The following is a 20,979-nucleotide window of genomic DNA, read 5'->3' as shown; positions in this document are numbered from 1 at the left end:
TGTGGGGGGAGCTCTGTAAAGGACCCCCAGGACAGACCCACCTAGAGGCTCTAAGGGAAGTCCCACCCAGTAGGGTTATCTGTTAGCTGTGCTGTACCTCCTTCCCCTTCTCTCACTCACACTCATCAACACAGTCTGGTTCCTGTTGCGGTGTCAGAATTTAAGGGGAAAGCCTGTTCTGTACCTGAAGCGCAGGGCTGAGTGCCAAAGCTAGCGTGTTGGTGAGGGCAGAAGCCTGACAGGGAGGGACGGTGGCCCAGCTCAGTGACAGAGCATGAATAAGACACCACAATGCCAAATGTGGACGCTGGAGAGATCTCAGGATTGAGGGGCTGGACAGGGAAGGGACCCAGATTAACAATCCACAAACTGACAAGTAGCTGTGAAATTCACAGCAAGATGAAATGTGGCTTAATTGGTGATCACAGACTGGTGACACCTGGCCATGTGGGCTATTGATGAATGAGACAGAGGATGGATGATGGTAGATAGGCAGGCAGGTAGAGGGACAGGTATAGGATGGATGGATGGATGGATGGATGGATGGATGGATGGATGGATGGATGGATGGATGGATGGATGGGTGGGTGGATGGATGGATGGATGGATGGATGGACGGACGGACAGATGGATGGACAGATGGACTGATGGATGGATGGATGGACAGACGGATGGATGGACAGATGGATGGATGGATAGGCAGGCAGCTGATGTATAGACAGATGGAGATATAGGTATAGAATGGATGGTGAAGGAGTTCAGAGGATGTCCCCCCAAAATATGCCACTCAGGCATACTGATTCTTTTGAATTAAAGGCACTTGAGAAATAGCAGGTATAACAAGGGCTCTCTAACTTTCCTTTTTCTTCCTGAAAGCAGGAGATAAACTCCCCTGTGAAAGGTGTCCTCCCTGTACCGGGAGAAAGGAAGATATTCTTATCACCAGAGATGGGGAATCTGAGGGCGAGAGATCTGTACAAGCAAACCCTGTTCAGCCAACCCTTATCTTACTTCACCATTTACCACCTCTGGCCCAAAGCCCTGTGTCTTGTCCATTCTTCACAAATGTATTGTTTCTTTGTCTAAAAGGTATAAAAGCTTTCTGCTCTGGTTGCTTCTTCAGGTCTTCATTCTCTTATGAAGGCTCCTATGTACATGTAACAGTTTACTAAAACGTGTATGCCTTTCTCCTGTTCATCTGTCTTTGTCCATTTAATTCTTAGACCCAACTGGAGACCTAAAGAGTAGAGGAGAATTTGTCCTCCCTTACAGACAGATAATGACGTATAGATAAATAGATAAACAGATATAAGTACAGGGTGGATGGATGGATGGATGAATGGATGGATAGATGACAGATAGAAAGAAAACTGCAGAGGAAACATTTATTTTCATTATCTTCCTAAAATGTGGACAAGCACAAAGAAAGGACATGAAAGTATAAGTGAACAGGAACTCCAGAATACAAATTACTTACTTTTGCTTGTCACACTCCAAGAGGAGTTTTAGAAGCAAAATTCAATGGTTTCCAATTTCCCCTTTTCTAGATTATCTGTGATGGATACTTTTCTCAGCAATTTCACCCAACACCAACCAGGAGATTGAAACTCAACAGAAAACAGAACTCAAAGAGCCAGAGCTGCCCGTTTCTGTCCCCTCCGACATACAGAAAAGCAGAGCGGAGGAGGTTATCCGGATGGGCCGAGGGGGAGGCTGGTCCCTGCAAGCTTCTCCTGAGCCCCCCACCCAGCCGTGTGGGGCCTTCTGGGTGGCTTCTTTGTCACCACACTTCTCATACCCGAAGGGAAGGGCATGATATTCTGCCAGCTTCCCTAGTGTGTGTCAAGCAGCTCAAACAGCCATTTGAAAGAACGTGGCTATCTGGGGATAAAAAACTCTATGCAGGGCCAACTACTGTCGCTTCAAAACAGGACTGGGTCCCCGGAAACACGAGAGGCAAATCAGTTCTGCTGGGGAGCCAGAGAAGGCTTTTGTGATCCAAATGGAACCCAGTGGGCAGTTAAGAGCTCTAGTCCCCATGAAAGGCCCCCGTGGAAAGTGCAGTCATATGCAACGTGCATATTTTTCTCTACAGAAAGCTGATTATCTACCATTTCCTGGAAACAAAGAAAAATTACTTGTAATTATTCTAGACTGAAAAAATAGCGACTTCTGGAAGTTTTCCACCTCCTCTCCTACAATGCCCGTTAACAGGTATGAGGAGGAAATAATACCACGTGGATTCAGGGTAACGCGATAGATCAGAGCATGAGTCACGTCTTAAGACGAGGTGGGCGCGAAGGATCTACCTTTAAAGAACTCTAATTAAAGCAATTACCACTGTTACCAAAATTACTGTTTTTAAAAGACTGAAGTCCTCTATTGGAGAACGATCATGTCAGAAAGCTGTGGGGAAGAAAAACCCACATGACCAGCACTATTAGGGAGAACAAAAGGCAAGCATTGTTTAAACCCAGGTACTTAAATCCTCCCATGCCTCCATTCCTTGGTGGGAAGTCACCATTCCTGAAAGCCTGTCATACTTTTTAAGTTTTCAAAGAGCTGTCGGCAATATTCCAAGGGTGGGAGGTAAGCGCTGCTGAGTGTGGCGGGCGGGTCAGGCAGAGTGACGGCTATTGCCTTTTCTCCTCCTGACAAGGTAGCATCCAGGGGCTTGTCGTTCCGGAGCAAGGAGAGGATGGACCGCTGCGGGGGTCTGAGATTCCGCACTCAGACTACAAAATTACAGGTGCACGAAGAAATGATAACAGGCAGGGCTGGCTGCCCTACAGGGGTAGGGGATGCTGGAAGGTAGTCTGGAGTCCATCTGGGTAACCTTTGTGCTCGTGGCCTGATGCTAGAAAAATCTGATCGGGGCTTTGATGTTGGTGGGGATGCTCTCAAACGATGAGGGGAAGGACTGTGATTTTTTTTTTTTATTTTCAGTGTGCTGCAGATGGGTATTTTTCGTAAAGTACCCTAAAAATTAATGACTCGAACATGAAATACCAAGCAAAGAAATACAAAATATAAGCCCCACTACTTTGGTATTAGGTTCAACAGACATAAAAATTAATCTGTCCAACTGCCAGAAACCTTTCTAAAAGCTTACTCTCAATTTCCATACTTACCCCACTGGGGACCATCAGGCCAAAGGCTGCCCTCCAAGTAGCTCTGATCTAGGACAGTGTATCCCAAAGTTGTTGCTGGAAAACGAAGTCACCCTACGTGATCATGGGAACATGGTTCCGATGGTCACAAAAGAGGTGAAAATGCTACCTATCATTCTGGACATTCACAAGGCATGGTGGCGTATTAAAGGCTCCGAGAAATCCTGTTTCAAAAAAGGGAAAAAACTACTTTTATTGAGCCTGGTTTTCCAAATTTATTTGCTCACTTTCTCTTTGTCTCCTTTTTAAGTTTGTTTACTTATGGATTTATTTTTGCATCATACGTGCAACATTTGCCAAATTACATTCCACCATCACACGCTAAGAGATGTGGGTCTGGGGTTTGCCCCCATGGGAATCTGCCCAGCCTGAGACACTGAGAAATTAGTCATAATGCTGGACCCCAAAGTGGAAAGTACCCCAGCCTCGGAGAACCTTTGCCAGCCAGTCGGCCCCGTGGTGGTAATGCCTGGACCCAGTTGTAGACGGCGCCAAATGGTCCAAGGAATTGCTTCCGGTGAAACTCAGGTTCCTCTTTAATTGTTTAGCTGCAGCAACAGATAAGAGCTCCAGCTATTGGCACTACTCCATTTTGGCAACTGCCTCACACGTTGGGACACGGTGGCCTTCAGCGAAAGTCTGTGCGTGGAATAAACTCAATCAAGTGTAAGGAGACTACAGGTTATCCTGGGAACTCCAGGGTACCAGCTATAGTAACACTGTTTATCCTTCCCCGGGCTCACTCAAGCTAGGCCCAGAATGGGTTTTCCTAATTAGCTGGCATCAGGCAACCACCCCATAGTGCAATCAATGTCCTTGCAGGAGGCTTTCAAACACCTCTTGGAAGTACATTTGAATTCACTAAGACTCCCAATTCCCCTCTAACAAAACAATTATCTACAGTTCGATTTCCGCACATAGAACCCCAAGTGCCTTCACACCGGGGTCAGTAGCACGAGAAGTCTGGTTTTGCCAGAACTGGTATCACTACTGGCTTTAATAGTCATGGAGGCAGCTGGCCGATCTAGCTGGTCCAGAATATTGCTATCTCTCAAACACTTGGAATTTTCTGCTGTTGCATCAAATCAAAAGCACAGCAAAGTCAAGGTCACTTTCTTACCTACCACTCAATCTCCTTACTGTTTCCTTTCTTTACTGTCTCCTAGCTCTATTTTGTATCCCTGTGACATGGACTACTTTACAATCTACTCTGATATATACCATCCTGAGTCACAGAAAAAAAGTATTTCCAGGCCTGGGGGTTTTTCTGGTAATGACATCGACACAGTATTTAGTCTCAGAAAACGTAGCCACTTGCCTGCACGTCACATCATCCCTCACACGTCCGACACTAATCGCCAACCAGCGCAGGCACCGAGAAACTTTTCCACTGAGCGCCTCTTGTATAATTAGGAGGGTATAATTATGAGGTCCTCAGACCATGTCACAGGCTTCTCTGTGGTTATAAATCATGCCAGCAAATCCTTGGATTTACCTCCCATAAAAAGGTGGAGTCTACTTCACGTCCCGTGAACAAGGGCCAACTGTGGGCACTAGCTTCTGACAATCAGACTGCAGCAAAGAGGAGGCTGTCTGTCCCCCGGGCTTCCTTCTGGTTGTTTCTCTCTCTGGGGACACGTGGCTTTGGAGCCCTGAGGTGTCACATAGGAAGTATCACTGTCGTGAAGACACCATGCTGGCAAGACCCTGAGTGGAGACCCCAGAGAGAGAAATGCCGGAGGACAGGGAACTCCACCTACTCCAGCTCAGGTGCCACACGTGGGAGGGAAGAGCCTCTGAGGCGTTGCTGGCTGCTCCTGAATTGTGAGAGATCACAAATCACCACGGCTGTTATAAGTCACTCAGTTTGGGGTGATCTGTTGCTCAGCAAGGAGATAACTAACATACTTCTTAAGTGTCTTACAATTAGAGCTCTTCCCACTTCTCTTTTTTTCAGCACACACCGCTGACCTCCTTAGGACTCTCCCAGCTTGTAAGGCTCCCAGCTAGTAAGACGCTCCTAGCTAGTAAGACTCTCCCAGCTGATAAAACTGTCCCAGCTAGTAAGACTCTACTAGCTGGCAAGACTCTCCCAGCTTGTAAGGCTCCCAGCTAGTAAGACTCTCCTAGCTAGTAAGAATCTCCCAGCTGGTAAAACTGTCCCAGCTAGTAAGACTCTCCTAGCTAGTAAGAATCTCCCAGCTGGTAAAACTGTCCCAGCTAGTAAGACTCTCCTAGCTAGTAAGAATCTCCCAGCTGGTAAAACTGTCCCAGCTAGTAAGACTCTCCTAGCTAGTAAGACTCTCCCAGCTGGTAAAACTGTCCCAGCTAGTAAGACTCTCCTAGCTAGTAAGACTCTCCCAGCTGGTAAAACTGTCCTAGCTAGTAAGACTCTCCTAGCTAGTAAGACTCTCCCAGCTGGCAAGACTCTCCCAGCTTGTAAGGCTCCCAGCTAGTAAGACTGTCCCAGCTAGTAAGGCTCTCTCAGCTGGTAAGACTTTCCCAGCTGGCAAGACTCTCCCAGCTGGTAAGACTGAACCAGCTAGTAGGACTCTCCCAGCTGGTAAGACTCTCCCAGCTGGTAAGGAACAACAAAGCACACCTGGTCTCACAGATTAGGCTTGAACTGTCCCCCGCCCCACTCCCCCCGCCATCACTCACACCTTGCTTTACACTGCTCACCTCAGATGCTGACTCATGTTTTCACGTTTCTATTTTTGATGCTTCTAGTTATGAAGTTGCTCACCTTGAACACTCTGTGCCCCTGGTTTTCAAGCTCACTCTCCCACGCACCCACCATGCGCCTGGTAGATGGATGTACCCCATCCCTGGGTCCCGTTCCTTGGCTTCTCCCCTCACAGGTGAGGAACATGGTCAGTCCAGCCTGTGGCCGGCGCCTACAGGCTCCGCAAGCTCACTCACTCACTCTGTGTTTACACGGCATCCATGAGGCTCCAGGAGCAGAACAAAGCTGATAATCTCTCGCCATGCAGTGGGACCAAGGAGAAGACTCACATCTTCATTAACAGTGTGGCGAGCCAATACCAACCATGGCTGTGCAGTTAAGACAGAACAATCAGACAGGAAAGATCTATGTTGCTGCTGCTGCTGCAGGAGGTCTTGTCAGGCTGTGAATGGGCACAGCTACCCACTGTCTTATCTCTACGGTAAGAGTGCTGTTGTAAGGATGAAATGGGACAATATCTGTAAGATGCTTTGCCCAGTGCCTGACACATAGGAAGAGCTCAGCAAACGTAGGCTCTTCTTAGTCTCATTCCATATTATCTCAAGTTTAATATGCCCAATGCAGAGGCCCTCACATTCTCCCTGTTCTTCTCACATGTTCCCCATCCCAGTTCATGGTACATTATCCTTTGAGCTACTCAGCCGAAAAGAAACCCCAAACACCTGCCGTCATTCCATCTCCTTTCCTTCACTCATGTCCCGCATGCAACCCAATGGCAAGGATTTTTGGTTTTGTCTTTAAAATGCATTCAGAATCGACCACTTCTCACCCCTCACTGCTCTGCCCCTGTCCAAGTTCTCATCGCCACCCCCCTTTGTTCACAGCTGAGAGGTGCTAACTCCTCCGCCTGCTGCCACCCGCCCTCCGCACGCCCTGACCCACTCCTTAACCAGCAGCCAGGAGAAATCCTGCAGTAATTTCCCATCTTTCTAACGACCTTGTGATCTCATGATCTGGCCCCAGATCTTCTCTCTCGTCGACTTCTCGGCCCCTCACACACTCTTGGCTCCAGCTTCGCCAGCCCTCCTGTTCTTCCTCAAGTACACCGGCCACTCCTGCCTCAGGACATTTGCACTCGCTATTCCTTCTGTCTGAAAGACTCTCCTCCAAAGACCTAAATGTCTGGGTCCCTCAGCTCCTTTCAGTCTATTCTCAAAGGTCAACTTTCCCAGGGGGGTCTTCGTTGACCATCCTGATTAATATCACAACCCCTCCCAGCACTCTCCTCCTCTCCATACTTTGTTTCCCCACCAGCTACCTCGCTTACGTGTTGGCTTTGCCTTGCTGTTTCCCCCACTGGAATGTGAGCCCCATGAGGGTGTGGGTTGTTGTTCACTGCTCTATTCCCAGTTCCCAGAAACAGTGCCCAGTACACAGCAAACAGGCAGTAATTGTTCACCGAAGGGAGGGAGGGAAGGAAAAAGGGAAGGGGATACAGTGCACTACTTCTTTGCCTCCAACGACCTAGAAAAAAAAATCCAGGCTGATCAAGTGTGGAGCCTTGCTTGGGTTCTAAACTGGAATGGAGAGTCCTTTGCACTTCCTCGGCAGGGAAGGGAAGTGCGGCAGCCCCTTGGATATCTGTCCCTTCATCTTTCATTTAGTGCTGGTACAGACGAGTCACCGTTAGTTCGTGGCCCCCACTGCTGCTGATCTTAGGCATCCTCCCCACTGTATATGGGGGAAGAGGTAACTTCTTTGGGTAAAAGTGTTTGCCCAAGGTGAAGAACAGAGCAGGGCTCGAGGTCAAGTCTTCTGGGATGCTAGTTCTTAGGGAGGCCCCTTGGCCTTATGGAGGTCAGTGACAGGTCTCCGAGTTAATTCACTCCCATGCTCGCTCACAGAGGGGTAAACATGGATAGTGCACATTTCCTGGCTGGGTCAACAGCTTGACAGAATACAAAGTGTGTTGAGCTGGGGGTCACGGGATATGGGCTTTAGTCCAGGCTCTGCTATCAACCAGGTCCAGAAGCTCCATGACCTGAAGGAGACCAGTCACAGCTGCCACAACCCCATGAAATAAGTCACTGCTCACCTTCTCAGGAGGACACCGTCCAGATGTCTCCATGAGGCCCCCAGCACGCTTGGGACAAGAGCCTTACAAGTAATTGGTGGGAGGGAAGCAGAACAGGACATTTGGTGGTGACACCCGTGCTTCATATACAATAGCTTTTTCCTTCTTGACTTGTTTTCACTCATTCATTCAACAAATGCTTACTGAACATCCATCCAGGTAACAAAGGCACGTTTACAAAGGCTCTTACCTTCCGCAGGGACCTCATTTCCTGGGTCTCTGACTCCCATTTTTTTCTTTCTCTCTGAGTTCTAACCCTCATGCCGCTCCCTGGAGTGAAGCCCAGGACCTCTTGGGCAAGAAAGGTGTTCACCCCTGTGCCAGATGGTCAACAAGAGTGTTCTCTTTGGGGAAGTGACAGGCCTCCAAAGGCCCAGCTGACATCTGCTGCAGACTCCACAGTCTGTAACCCCATCACATGACAAATGGGTTGGGTGACCTGTCTCAGTGTGGACTTCAAAACATGCTTTAGAAGGAAGCGGAGGGTGAGAGGAGGCAGGAGAGCAGACACTAAAGACTTGCTGGAAACAAACGTGGCAGGAGCTCTGGGTTCTGCAGGGACGGGGCTGTCAGAGTTGCCATCAACCACGTGGCAGGAGGCCCAGGCACAGCAGGTGGCAGCGACACAGCCTTAATCAATAGCTTCTGTAAGGAATTAGGTGGGTTATAACTTCCAACCTACAGCTTGGCTTAGCTAAACTGCATTATCTTCCCTCTCCAGAGTAACATACACAGAAGTGAACGAGAGTGGGTGTCATCCACCCAAGACCTGCAGCTAAGCGGCCTGTTTTAAACACAGTAGGAAGAAAAACGAAGTGCTAAGGAGAACAAGTCCACAGGCACCTCCTCCGCTTGCTGGAAGCTGCTCCAGGAGATCCCCGAAGGCAACATTTACCCTTTTCCCTCGAGAACTTGCTGAACTGCCTTCTGGAGATGAGAAGGACCATCTCCAACAGCCAGATGAGAGCCTTCTGACGGTCTAGACCTGTGAGATAACTGAGGTCTGCGAAGACGTGGAAAAGCAGACACCCCACTACCTCATGTATGCCCGTGAGCTCCCGAGGCAAACGGCTTGTGCTTACGCCAGGCAGCAGCCTCTGGCCCCCTGGCATGGGAGTGACGGAGCCTGGGAACCTGAGCTTCTCCCGGACGGCTCTCCAGGGGCATCTGGTCTTTATCCTCGTCACTCACAGCGTGCTCCCCAGTCTAGCAGCATTGGCATCGCCCAGGAGCTTAAAAGGAATAGAGATGCTGGAACCCACGGAACCAAATCTGCATTTTAACAAGCTCCCCAGGCGATTTCCACACACATGGAAGTTTAGGAACCTGTGACCCTGGTAATGGATGGTACAGCCCAACCTCCAGTTGAAACTCACCCTTTCCTCAAAAGTTCTGCGTAACTTAGAACTGTAAGAAGAGTGAGGCCTCTGAAAAATCTAGGCCACTGGGTAGACTCATAACTGGGATCTGACACCTTTATTTAAATATAAATGTGATGTTGAGGATCTCAAGAGAAGTGATACCAGGTGGGAAGAGTCCTAGGTACCGGAGGGGGACGAAGCAACAGGAAGGGTGTGAGGGACATAAAGGCAAACCAGGCTTTGTTAATTCTGCCGACAGCCCGGTGGGCGACTTGCTTCGTGGACTCCGTGGAAGATGGTGCCCCCACTGCAGGGCCGGGCACCATGGAGCCTGGAACATTGACTAAGCTACTGAAATCTGCCACCAGCGAAGCTGAGTCCTGCTGTACCTCTTTAGCGAGCTTCCGCCAGCAAAGCCCCTTCCTGTCTTTTACGCCGACATCCAACTTCATGACTTCCAAACCCACCACGGCCTGAGTCAATTCTAGAGGACCTGGGGCCCCAGAAAGCACATACGGGAAAACCCTGCTGAAAGGAAGTTCACAGTGTATGTCACAGGCATCCTTGAAAGCAGGGCTGAATGATGGATATTTCATCTGATGCCCTTTGGGAGCCACCGAAGGTTTTTAAAGCAGGAAAAGGACATAATCCAAGCGGGGCTTTAATGGTATGATTTGAGATTGTGTCTTTGAGTAGAATGTTACTGCAGGAATCCAGCAAGTGTTACTGAAGACTTCAACTAGGAATTTTTGTTTTTTAATTGGATGTGTAGTGAACAAAATATGACTTTATTCTGATAAACACTTATGGGCACACAGCAGACATTCGGTAACGCTGTGGGATTCAGGGACCTCATTACACAGGCCAGTGTACACAGTGATGCAGGGGAGACTTCAGGTTTGTTGGACTCTCTCACCCATATTGCTGTTTCTTGAATATCTGCACCAGGGTTGGTTGGTTGGTTGGTTGGTTGTTCAGGTAACTAGGCTTTATCCTCCTCTCACTCTCAGGCTGAGTGAGGGCTGTCCGGCTGACGGCAGGGGTCACCGCAGTGCCCACCTTCCTCCTCTGGATATGTGCCTTCAATCTGCTTTGGGGTGGATCAGCAGCAGGGACAGGTGAGGTCTGGTTCCTGCCCAGTCATGAGACCTTGGGCAAGTCGTCTCCGGACAACTCTGGGCTTGTCTCTCCATCTGGAAACTGTTCATCACACGATGCGGGGAGCTTCAGGAATTGCCTGGCCTGAGTCCAATGGGTGCAGTCTGTCGTCCTGAGAGTTTCCCCAAGAGCACAGCGCTCCAGCTCTACCCACTCTATGTGTAGGACATTAGTTGGTTAGTCAGCCCGGTTCCTTCGGGCCTCCTGTCCTCGGGTGAAGCTGCCAGGTGACTGGATTCTGGGTGGGTTAAGCTGTCCCTGCTTCCCTCCAACGCACTTCATCATAAAAGAACATCTGGTTTTCTTTGCATGGCTCTTAATTTCTTGTATCAATTTCAATTAGGTTCTAGTTCTCCCTGCTTCTCTCAGCTTATCTCAGGCCTAACTCAGATCCCAGTGTTTTTTTTTTTTTTTTTTTAAGGCACTGTACAGATATCCCTTCTCGGGACTCGATTAAACTCACACACTCCATCTGGTGTTACAAGAGCTGTTTCAACCTGGATCCCTTCTCTGAAGTTATCTGCCAACAACCCATCCATAAATTAATAGTTACGGTATGTTTATTAGTTTCCAGACTTCTAACAGTATATTGATTCTGGGCAGAAGCTTAGCATCTGGTTTAGCTGAAGAGTTTAATTTTCTACAATCCACGCAATCTAATTTTATCTGGTACTCAAACACGAACTCAGTGGCCTGTAAATGCTGATGTGTGCACCATGGCCGAGCCACTTATCGAGTTTCCACCAGTCTGCCATGACAATGTGGGTGTTTAAAAAAAAGAAAGAAAATAAAGGTCAATATAGTGTATTTTGAAAAGGCTAACTACACTCAGTTTAGTGGACTGCCCATTTTTCTGATTTATGCTCTTACTTTCTTCTTTTTCACCTGTGTAACAATATTCTTTAAAATATTTTCCTTTTGGGACTTCCCTGGTGGCACAGTGATGAGACTTCTTGCTCCCAACACAGGAACTAGATCCCACATGCATGCCGCAACTAAGAGCTCGCATGCCACAACTAAGGGACCCACCTGCCACAACTAAGACCCAGCACAACCAAAACAAGTAAATATTTTAAAAAATGTTTAAGATATTTTCCTTTTAATAAATACATTTGATAAAATAAAAATGGACAAGTCTATGTACCTCAAACTTTGTAGAACATTTTCCTGATCCATGAACTCCAAAAGATAGGCTATCCCAGGAGAATGGAACATCCGGTGATTTTAAAAAGATGGGCCAAGTCCAGGTTTAAAACCTCCTCACCTCTTTCTGGAATCAATAAACACCCACCATTGTTTCTGATGGGGCCAGCGGGGAAGAGAAGACAGCTTCCCACACAGGCTTTGAAACAGAAGCAAATCCAACATCGGCTTACTCAGCCGGAAGAGACTAGCAGGGATTGGACTCCCCCTTGTTTCAAGGCCTTCATATTTCTGAGTTACCTGCCTTTCAAAAAAAACTATTATTGCTTTTCAAACTGTCACTCACTGGGCATCACTTGACCTTTAGGTTCGATGTGAAAATAAACAAGTGCCCTTTCACCCCAGGCCACACCAGCCTCAGACAATCAGGGTGTGGCTTCCAGTAGTGCTCTGGGCTCGGGGCTCCTGGCCTGTGACCACCTGCTGCTTTTCAGGGCTGCCCCAGGGACCTCTCTGATTTCCTGCCCCTTCTTCTTCCGCCAACTCCCCAGCTGAAAGAACAGGGAGGGAAGGAGCAGGACTGTTTAAGGGGAGGGCATGGCAGTTTGAGGGCCTCTCCATGGAGGATGGGCACTTGCTGAGTTCCATTGCAAGCCCTGTCAGTCTCATTCTTGGTTAAAGCCTTTAAACGGTGACCCAAGCGGGAGCTATCTGCCCGGCCTCCCTCTCACCTCTTATCCCTACCGACCTGGGACACGCCCCCATCTTTAGGGGTCTTCACCACCCTGTCTTACTTCAACGTGGCTCATTCTTACGTCCCAGGTGCCTGCCGATCAGTTCTAAAACCTTCTTCAGAGTCTGTCTGTCCTTAAGGCTTCGAAGCTCGTGTACATAGAACTTCCCTGGTCCTCCCAAACCTACGGTGAGTGACCCCCGACCCCACCCGATGCATGACCTTCAACACCACAATGCTGTCTGCTTCAAGGCTGGCCTGATGGGGAGGCAGAAGCTGGAAAGTCAACCAAGGGCTATGTGAATACTGTTTGTAGCTTTGTTCACTGAGCAATAAATCAGACATCTTCCCATGTCAGTACATATCAGGCCATCTCCGTATTTTTAAAGGGTGAACAGTGTTAGCGTCCTTTTATATGGTTACACTCTAATTTAACCTATCCTCTGTTGACGGACATTCAGGCTATTTCCAGTTTTTCTTTATTACAAACAATGGTGAAACAAACATCCCTTTACATCCACATGCATTTCTGCTCTTGGAAGTGGTGTTGCTGTATGGATAACACAGCATGGGAAGTGGCACATTTGGGATGCATCTTCCTCCCACTAGCAGGGCACAGACATCATTTTGGCCAACTGTTTGTCAATCATTGCTTCAATTTCAGTTTCTCTAGTTAGTGGAGATGGAGGGTATGTTTAATCGCTTTGTACTTATCTGTACATTTTCTTTTACTATGCTTTGCCCATATTCCACTTGGGGGTACTTCACAAGCCTCAAGGCAAAAAACAAGCCCTTTAAATATAAATGATATTAGCCCTTTCCCTATACAAACATTTCTATTCATCATTTAACATTTATGGAGCATCTCTGTCCCAGGCACTGTATTACACGTACATTACCTCAGTACATCTTCAGAGCGACCCTGCAGGGAAGGTCTCATTTTCTCTATTTTACTCAAGAGGCTGAGGTCCAGCAGGGTTAGTGGAAAAGCTAAGACTCATCTCCAAGTTTGCTGCAAGCCTGAGTTCTTTCCACACACCATTCAAACCCTCTAGATAGAAATGCCCTCACATGATTTTAAGGTGTCTCTGGATAGTAACAGAAGAATGACATGGGAGCTAGAACAAATTAATAGACGTAGAGGTGGAAAGGGAAGGACGTCTCCTTTCTTCATGGTCAAAACACTTTGCTTGGGCTTCCCTGGTGGCGCAGTGGTTGAGAGTCCGCCTGCCGATGCAGGGGACATGGGTTCGTGCCCTGGTCCGGGAGGATCCCACATGCCGCGGAGCGGCTAGGCCCGTGAGCCACGGCCGCTGGGCCTGTGCGTCCGGAGCCTGTGCTCCGCAACGGGAGAGGCCACAACAGTGAGAGGCCTGCGTACCACAAAAAAAAAAAAAAAAAAAAAAACAACAAAAAAAAAACACTTTGCTTGTTAAGAGAGGCAGGTCATTCATGGCTTCTCAACCAAGATTTCAAGCCCAAGGCTCTGGCTTCTTGCAGTTTATTCCTATACAATTGCATCACATGGTTCAGTTCTGAGGGACAGGTTATAGAATCATGAAATATTGGACTGTGTGTTTAATTTTTTAAAAAAATTCCTAATTCCTAGGCCCCAGCCAGGGAGATTCTGACTTATTGCTCTGGGGGGGGACTGAGCATCAGTATTTCTGGCAGCTTCTCGAGTGACTCTCGTTCACATCGCTGGTTGACACTCGCTGTCCGAGGTCATCTCCACCACCCTGTCTAGCTCGAACACTCACGTTTTAGAGCTGAGAAAGTGAAGCCCAGAAAGGGAACGTGACTTGCCCAAGCTCACCTGCCGACAAGTGGCAAGCTCAGACTGCAGCGCAGGTGTGACGGCCTCCAGTCTACTCCAGCAAACTGCAGACGGCCAAGGCCATCGTCATCCGCCCTTCCAAAGGTGGTCCTGCCAATGGTATTATTCGTGGGTACAGACACGGTTGATAATGTACGACTGCCTTCACGTTAGCAACTTGAACTGTCTGTGCCATATTTGCTACTCTGCGTCCTCTGCTCCCAGGCTGTCCTGCGAGGGCCCCTCATCTCCCATGGCCGTGAGCCGGTTTCCTCGGCCCATTACCGCACCGACTTCGCTGCCCGTACAATTCAAGCCGCATCATTTCTCACGAGCATCACCTTCGTGCTTGTCGTTATCACAGGGGCCCGAGCGCACTGGGTCCTCCTCCCTCCTGGTCCCTGCCACAGATGTGGGTCTTCATTTATGCTGGTAACAAAGAATGCCAGCCTTGCCCACACGACCGTCCACTCCATAATGGCAGGGACCATCACCATCTGGTCTTTGCTCACCACTGTTTTCCTAGCACCCGACATGGTACCTGCACAAAGCAGACAAAGAGACCTGGGGTCGGGGCACCCTCCCCTTAGAGTCTGAGGCAGAGCCCTTTTCAAACTCTCCTTCCGACCCCCAGAGATTGCAGATCAGAGAACCCAGGCCTGGGGAGGCCCAGTGACCTGCCTGGAGCCACACCAGGGATCTTGGCAGAGCTGACAGCCGCATTCAAGCCTGGGCTTTCTGGGAGCCACGGTTCATCGCTGATTTGTGTTTAGCTTTCAGAGCAGTGAGCCTCTCCACCATCCGCGCACGGCGACTTCTAGATCACACCTCCTTAGTGCGCTGCACATGGCAGCAAAACTCAAAGAACTGCTCTCCGGAGTCAAGGACGCCCCTGGGCGGGGTATGAGAGCTTTCTTGATGCAGCCTGCTTTATCTTCAGATTATGCTGACTTTCCTCCAAATTAAAGTGCAAAGTCTGAACTACAGAAAGGTTAATCATTGGTGTTTTAATCCCCACGAATACAGAACGTAACAAACTGGAATAAAACCACAGGCTGGCTGGTAGAGGTCCTTGAGTGGTTGAATGGTCAGAACTACCCTCTAACTGGCATTATTTCCCCATGTAAATCCACCCCTCCCAGCCCCTCCCTCCACCCACCCTTCTCTGGAGAGACCGGCATCGCCGCCCATGGGTGCCAACCTGGCCGTGGCTCTAGGAGAGACAGCAGATGACGGCACCGGCCCCCAAACTGTCAAACCCCAATTGTTTCTTCAGTCAAGGCAATGGGCCTTTCTGCTGCACTGAGGCCGCCGACCATTTCCTCCTTCCTGGGACCCCTGCCCCCCTAGCCAGGGCCCCTCCTCTCCCATCACCCTGTGCCGTCCCTCCCCCCACGTGTCGTGTTGTGTCGTGTCGTGTGTGCCTCTGCGCTGCTCACGAGACTCTCAGCTCCATGAAGTCAGGGTCCACACCCTCCTGGTCTCTAATGCCCAGCTCCGTGGGGTCGTGTGACAACAGGTAACGTTCCACGTTACTACCGTGTGACGACGCTACGCTGGACACTTTGCACAAGTCAACTCATTTAATCCTCACAACTCCATGAAATAAGCGCTACAATCTCCATACTACAGAGGAGGAAATGGATCACATCAGGTCCCCGAGGACACGGATGCTGTCGTCCTGCTACTTCACGATTTCCCAGAATCGACAACAGTGGCCTCCGTGGATGTCGACTTCAAACTCGAGTCAGTCTGACTCCGAAGCTCCGTCTTCAATCACCGGGCATGTGGGTACCGTGGAACCAGTCCAGGACTGCCTCTCTGAGTGCTTCACACCTTCTTCCCTGGGGCACCTCTTAACTGTCAGTGACCCCCCAGGCTCTCCCGTCCTCAGCTCATCTTTTCCCGAGGCAGGTGCTCTCCTATGACCTGATCCTTACATGCCAGCAAGTCCAAATCTCTCTGGAATTCCCGGCTGCCCATCAGACGGCACAATCTGTCCGTCCCCTATTCCTCAGATTCTACACGTCAAAACAGAAGCCATTTCCTCACCAAGCCTACACCTGCTCCGTCTCCTGAATTCTTTTCATCAGATTGTGACCCCACTAGCCACACCACCGCCCAAACTGGGAACTGAAGAAATCAACCTTGAGCCTCCTCTCCCCTCAACAGTACAGAATGATGTGTAAGCACACAGGCTCTCAAGAACACAATTCTATTCACAAGAGCAAGGAAAATAAAACACTTAGGAATACCTTTAACAAAAGAAGCGTTAAGGCTAAAGCTACAAAACCTTGCTGAAATTAAAGATCAAAATGAATGAAAAATAAATTAAAAACCAAATGAAAAATAAATTAAAAGTCAAAATTAAAGGGTTTCCCTGGTGGCACAGTGGTTTAGAGTCCGCCTGCCGATGCAGGGGACACGGGTTCGTGCCCCGATCTGGGAAGATCCCACATGCTGCGGAGCGGCTAGGCCCGTGAGCCATGGCCGCTGAGCCTGCACGTCCGGAGCCTGTGCTCCACAACGGGAGAGGCCACAACAGTGAGAGGCCCGCGTACCGCAAAAAAAAAAAAAAAAAAAAAAAAAAAAAAAAATCAAAATTAAAGATCAAAATAAATAGTCTATGTTTATGGATCAAAAGACCCAACATTTTAAGATTCCCAAGTTGATCTATAGATTCAACAGGTTGTTGTTTTGGTTTGGTTTGGTTTTTGAAGAAACTAACGAGCTGATCCTAAAATTTATATAGAAATGCAAAGGACCCCAAATAGCCAAAATAACTTGAAAAAGAACAAAGTTGGAGGATGTACACTTCCTGATTTCAAAACTTAAAATAAATATTTATATATATGGTCAAATGATTTCTGTTAGAGGTACCAAGGCAATTCAGTTGGGGAAAGCAGTCTTTTAAACACATGGTGCTAAGACCACTGAATACCCACGTAAACTTAGATCCTTACCTCACACCTTACACAGTAATAATTCAACACAGCTCACAGATCTAAGTGTAAGAGCTAAAACTATAAAACTTCTGAAATCAAACATAGGAGAAAATCATTTGTGACCTTGGGTTAGGCAGAGAGATACAATACTAAAAGCATGATCCATAAAGAAAAAAACCAATAAACTGAACTTCATTAAAATTAAAAACACTCACACTTCAAAAGACACCATTAAGAAACTGAAAAGACATGTCACAGGCTGGGAGAAAATATTTGCAAATATGTCTTATAAAGGACTTGTATCCAGAGTATTTTAAGAACACTTACTTTTCAAAAATAAAACCCAATTAAACAAGTGAACAAAAGATCTGAATAGACATTTCACCAAAGAACATACATGAATGATTCATAAAAAGATGAAAAGACGCTCAACATCATTTAGCCATTCGAGAAATGCAAATCAAAGCCACAATGAGCTATCACTTCACACCCACTAGCACGGCTATAACCAAAAAATATAAAACAACAAGTATTGGTGAGGATGTGGAGAAATCAGAACCCTCAAACATTGCTGGTGGGAACGTAAATGGTACAGACACTTTGGAAGAGTGTGGGAGTTTCTTAAAAAGTTAAACACAAGCTTATCATAAAAACCAGCAATAGCACTGCTAAATACATACGCAAGGGAAGTGAAAACAAGGCCACACAAATACCTGTACACAAATGGTCACAGCACCATGTGAAAACAATCCAAATGTCTATCAACTGGTGACTGGATAAACAAAATGTGATATAGCCATACAACAAAATACTGTTCAGCAATAAAAAAGTAGTTACTAATACGTGCTACACATGGATGAACCTCAAAAGCATTAGGCTAAGTACAAAAGAAACCAGATGCAAAAATCCCACATATTATCTGATTCCATTTATACGAAATGTCCAGAAAAGGGAAATCAAAGAGATATAAGGTGGATTAGTGGTTGCCTGAGGCTGGGGGTGGGAATGGATATTGCAAATGGGGACAAGAGATCTTTTTGAGGTGATGGAAAGGTTCTAAAATTGGTCTGTTGTGATGGCTGCACAAGTCTGTAAATTTACCAAAAAATCACTGACGTGTACACTAAAATGGGTGAATTTTATGGTAGGTAAGTTATACCTCCTTAAAACTGTCGGTGGCGGGGAGGGAAGCACAGGCCCTAGATTCAGATTCAAGTCCGGGGTCTCTTACCTACCGTGTCACCTCGGGTAAGTTACTTCAACTCTTCGTGCCTTAGTTTTCTCATCTGTAAACTGGGAATTAGGGTCGTACACACTTCAGAGAGTTATTCTGAGAATTAAGTGAGTTAATACAGGTAAAGTGCTCAGCACAGTGCCAGATGCACAGCAGGCATTCAGTAATGTTAGCTACTTTTCTTAATTATTGTGGTTACACTCAACCAATTATCAAGTTTTGCCAATTTTACTTAGTAAACAGTTCTCAAGTTCATCACCTTTTCTTCGTAACTTCTTCCCTGGCATTGAGCTCTGGACCACCTACCTTGTAGACAGAACACCTGCTGCAATTGTCCTAACTTCCCCCAGGCCTGCGCCCCTGCATCCGCCTCCACAGGCCACAAAAGGCCCTCCAGGACCCGGTCTCTGCGGACCCTCCCACCCCATCCCACACGCACACCAAAGCGAGAAACTTCCCCAAACACACCACGCAGTTGCTCGTTCCATCCCCTCTGTACAAACGCCCCCTTCCCCTCCCTTTAGTCCATCTACTCTGAGAATCCTCCACACAGGCCCTCCCTCACCCTCTTGAGTTGGGCCTTTCTGTGCCCATAATAGTCACCTGTGCACGTCCCGTCCCCAACACTGAATTGAGACACAGATTACAAAATGTGCCTCTTATCTTGAAGTGTGAACCCAGCACAATCCCGAGGCAACTAGTACACTGTAGGTGCTCAATAAAATGCTGACCGGTCAAGCGGATGACCAGGATATGCAGCATCTTCTCAGCTTCTCACATGGGGAAAACGCACTTGGGCTTCCTGACAGCTTAAGCCTCTTTTTAGCCTGTCACTTACGGAAAGTGACAGAGGTTGTCCAGGAAAATGGAAATCCTCGTAAGGCTCTACCTATGTGGAAGAACTACTGTAAGACGTAATGAGAGAAAGTGCCGGGTCAGCCGCCTTCAGCTGAAGCCACCGCTACCTTCCACAACTGCTAGTACTTCATGAGCATTTACAGAGATGGCTGGTAATGTTAGTCTTTCCAGTGGAAATTTTCTTAACTTACCTGAAATCAGAGTTTCTAATCTCTGAAACTGACCTGTTAAGAATTTTTGAGACAGCTCACAGTGGTAATATACAATCAATTTTTAAAAAACATTTCCCCAGTTCTAACGCGCAGCAGGGGTCAAGATCCACTCCTATGAAATCTAACATTTGTTCCTCTATTTTTCAGGGTTCTTATTGATAAAATGGTGGCAATTATGCTTAGATTTATGGAAACTGAAAATCCTTCTGAAAGTACAATTCATACATAAATGTTAAATGGAATCCTTTCTTCCTATTCTCAATACCTTAGGTCATTATAAAAGTAAAGTCTGACTTATTAAAACCATCTGGTCAGTAAGTGTTAATATCAATATTAGAAATGAAATTTAGGGCTTCCCTGGTGGTGCAGTGGTTGAGAGTCCGCCTGCCGATGCAGGGGACACGGGTTCGTGCCCCGGTCCGGGAAGATCCCACATGCCGCGGAGCGGCTGGGCCCATGAGCCATGGCCACGGAGCCTGTGCCCCACAATGGGAGAGGCCACAACAGTGAGAGGCCCGCGTACCGCAAAAAAAAAAAAGAAGAAGAAAAAGAAATGAAATTTAAAATCCATTAAAGGACAATTAAAACAAAGAACAGACTGCAAAAACCATAGTCTCAATTAACCCACAATCAAGTGCATACTAAAACAAAGGTGTGAATCTAAAAGATAACTGAGCGGGGACGAAGTGAGAGAGAGTGGCATGGACTTATATACGCTACCAAATGTAAAATGGATAGCTGGTGGGAAACAGCCGCATAGCACCGGGAGATCAGCTCGGTGCTTTGTGACCACCTAGAGGGGTGGGATAGGGAGGGTGGGAGGGAGATGCAAGAGGGAGAGGATATGGGGATGTATACGTATAGCTGATTCACTTTGTTATACAGCAGAAACTAACACACCACTGTAAAGCAATTATACTCCAATAAAGATGCTAATAAATAAATAAATAAAAGATAACTGAGAATAGTATTTCCAGAAGATTAAGCTGTAGATCCTCTGTGAATAAATCCCTACTTGTGGAGATGGAATGCTTTTCTCTAATCATGAAAATGAAAAGAAAAGGGATCTTAGCAAAGTATTGACTAGGCGTCATTTTTGTGCTTATAGTATAACGAGCCCTGAGGGAGAGATCTGAAATGACAACAAATATAAAACTCCATGTTAAAGTGACACTGGGTATGACATAAATTTAGTATAAGAATCTTCTTAAAATGAAAAAAAGTTCAAACAATCACATCACATCCTGTAAACAACCATTTTTCTTCTCCGGAAATGCCCCATTACCTGAATCTCTCTTCCTTCTTTTGAGAAACATTCTGTCATTGACAGTGAAGGGTATCGGGATCTGTTACCCCAAAATATGCCACTGGGCAATAAAAACGATTTTTGAGCTGAAGGCATTTGAGTTTCTGGAATCCCTTATCTGCCTAAAAGCAGAGTGCCACCCCCCCGCACCCCCAAAGAACGCAACTCTCCTAAATCCCCTCCTGGGGCAACTCTATAATCTCCTCTTCTGGCGCCCCACCAG

General features: G+C 47.4%; 1 protein-coding gene across 12 annotated transcripts in view; it reads right to left on the bottom strand.

Moving 5' to 3' along the window:
• Positions 1–520: 520 nt before the first annotated feature.
• USP6NL (USP6 N-terminal like) overlaps positions 521–20,979 on the bottom strand; it is a 208,228-nt gene continuing 187,769 nt past the window's right edge. For all 12 annotated transcript variants that reach the window (XM_022580293.3, XM_089906509.1, XM_089906504.1 and 9 more), the window contains one exon: positions 521–20,582. The gene's annotated coding sequence lies outside the window, so the exon portion shown is untranslated. The remainder of the gene's footprint in view (positions 20,583–20,979) is intronic.

This window comes from Delphinapterus leucas, chromosome 2 (genome assembly GCF_059928025.1).
Source record: "Delphinapterus leucas isolate spDelLeu-1000000601 "Yukka" chromosome 2, BTC_Dleu_Yukka2, whole genome shotgun sequence".
NCBI lineage: Eukaryota > Metazoa > Chordata > Mammalia > Artiodactyla > Monodontidae > Delphinapterus > Delphinapterus leucas.
The sequence above is the reverse complement of the archived record's forward strand: the minus strand, read 5'-3'. Positions and strand labels throughout refer to the sequence as shown.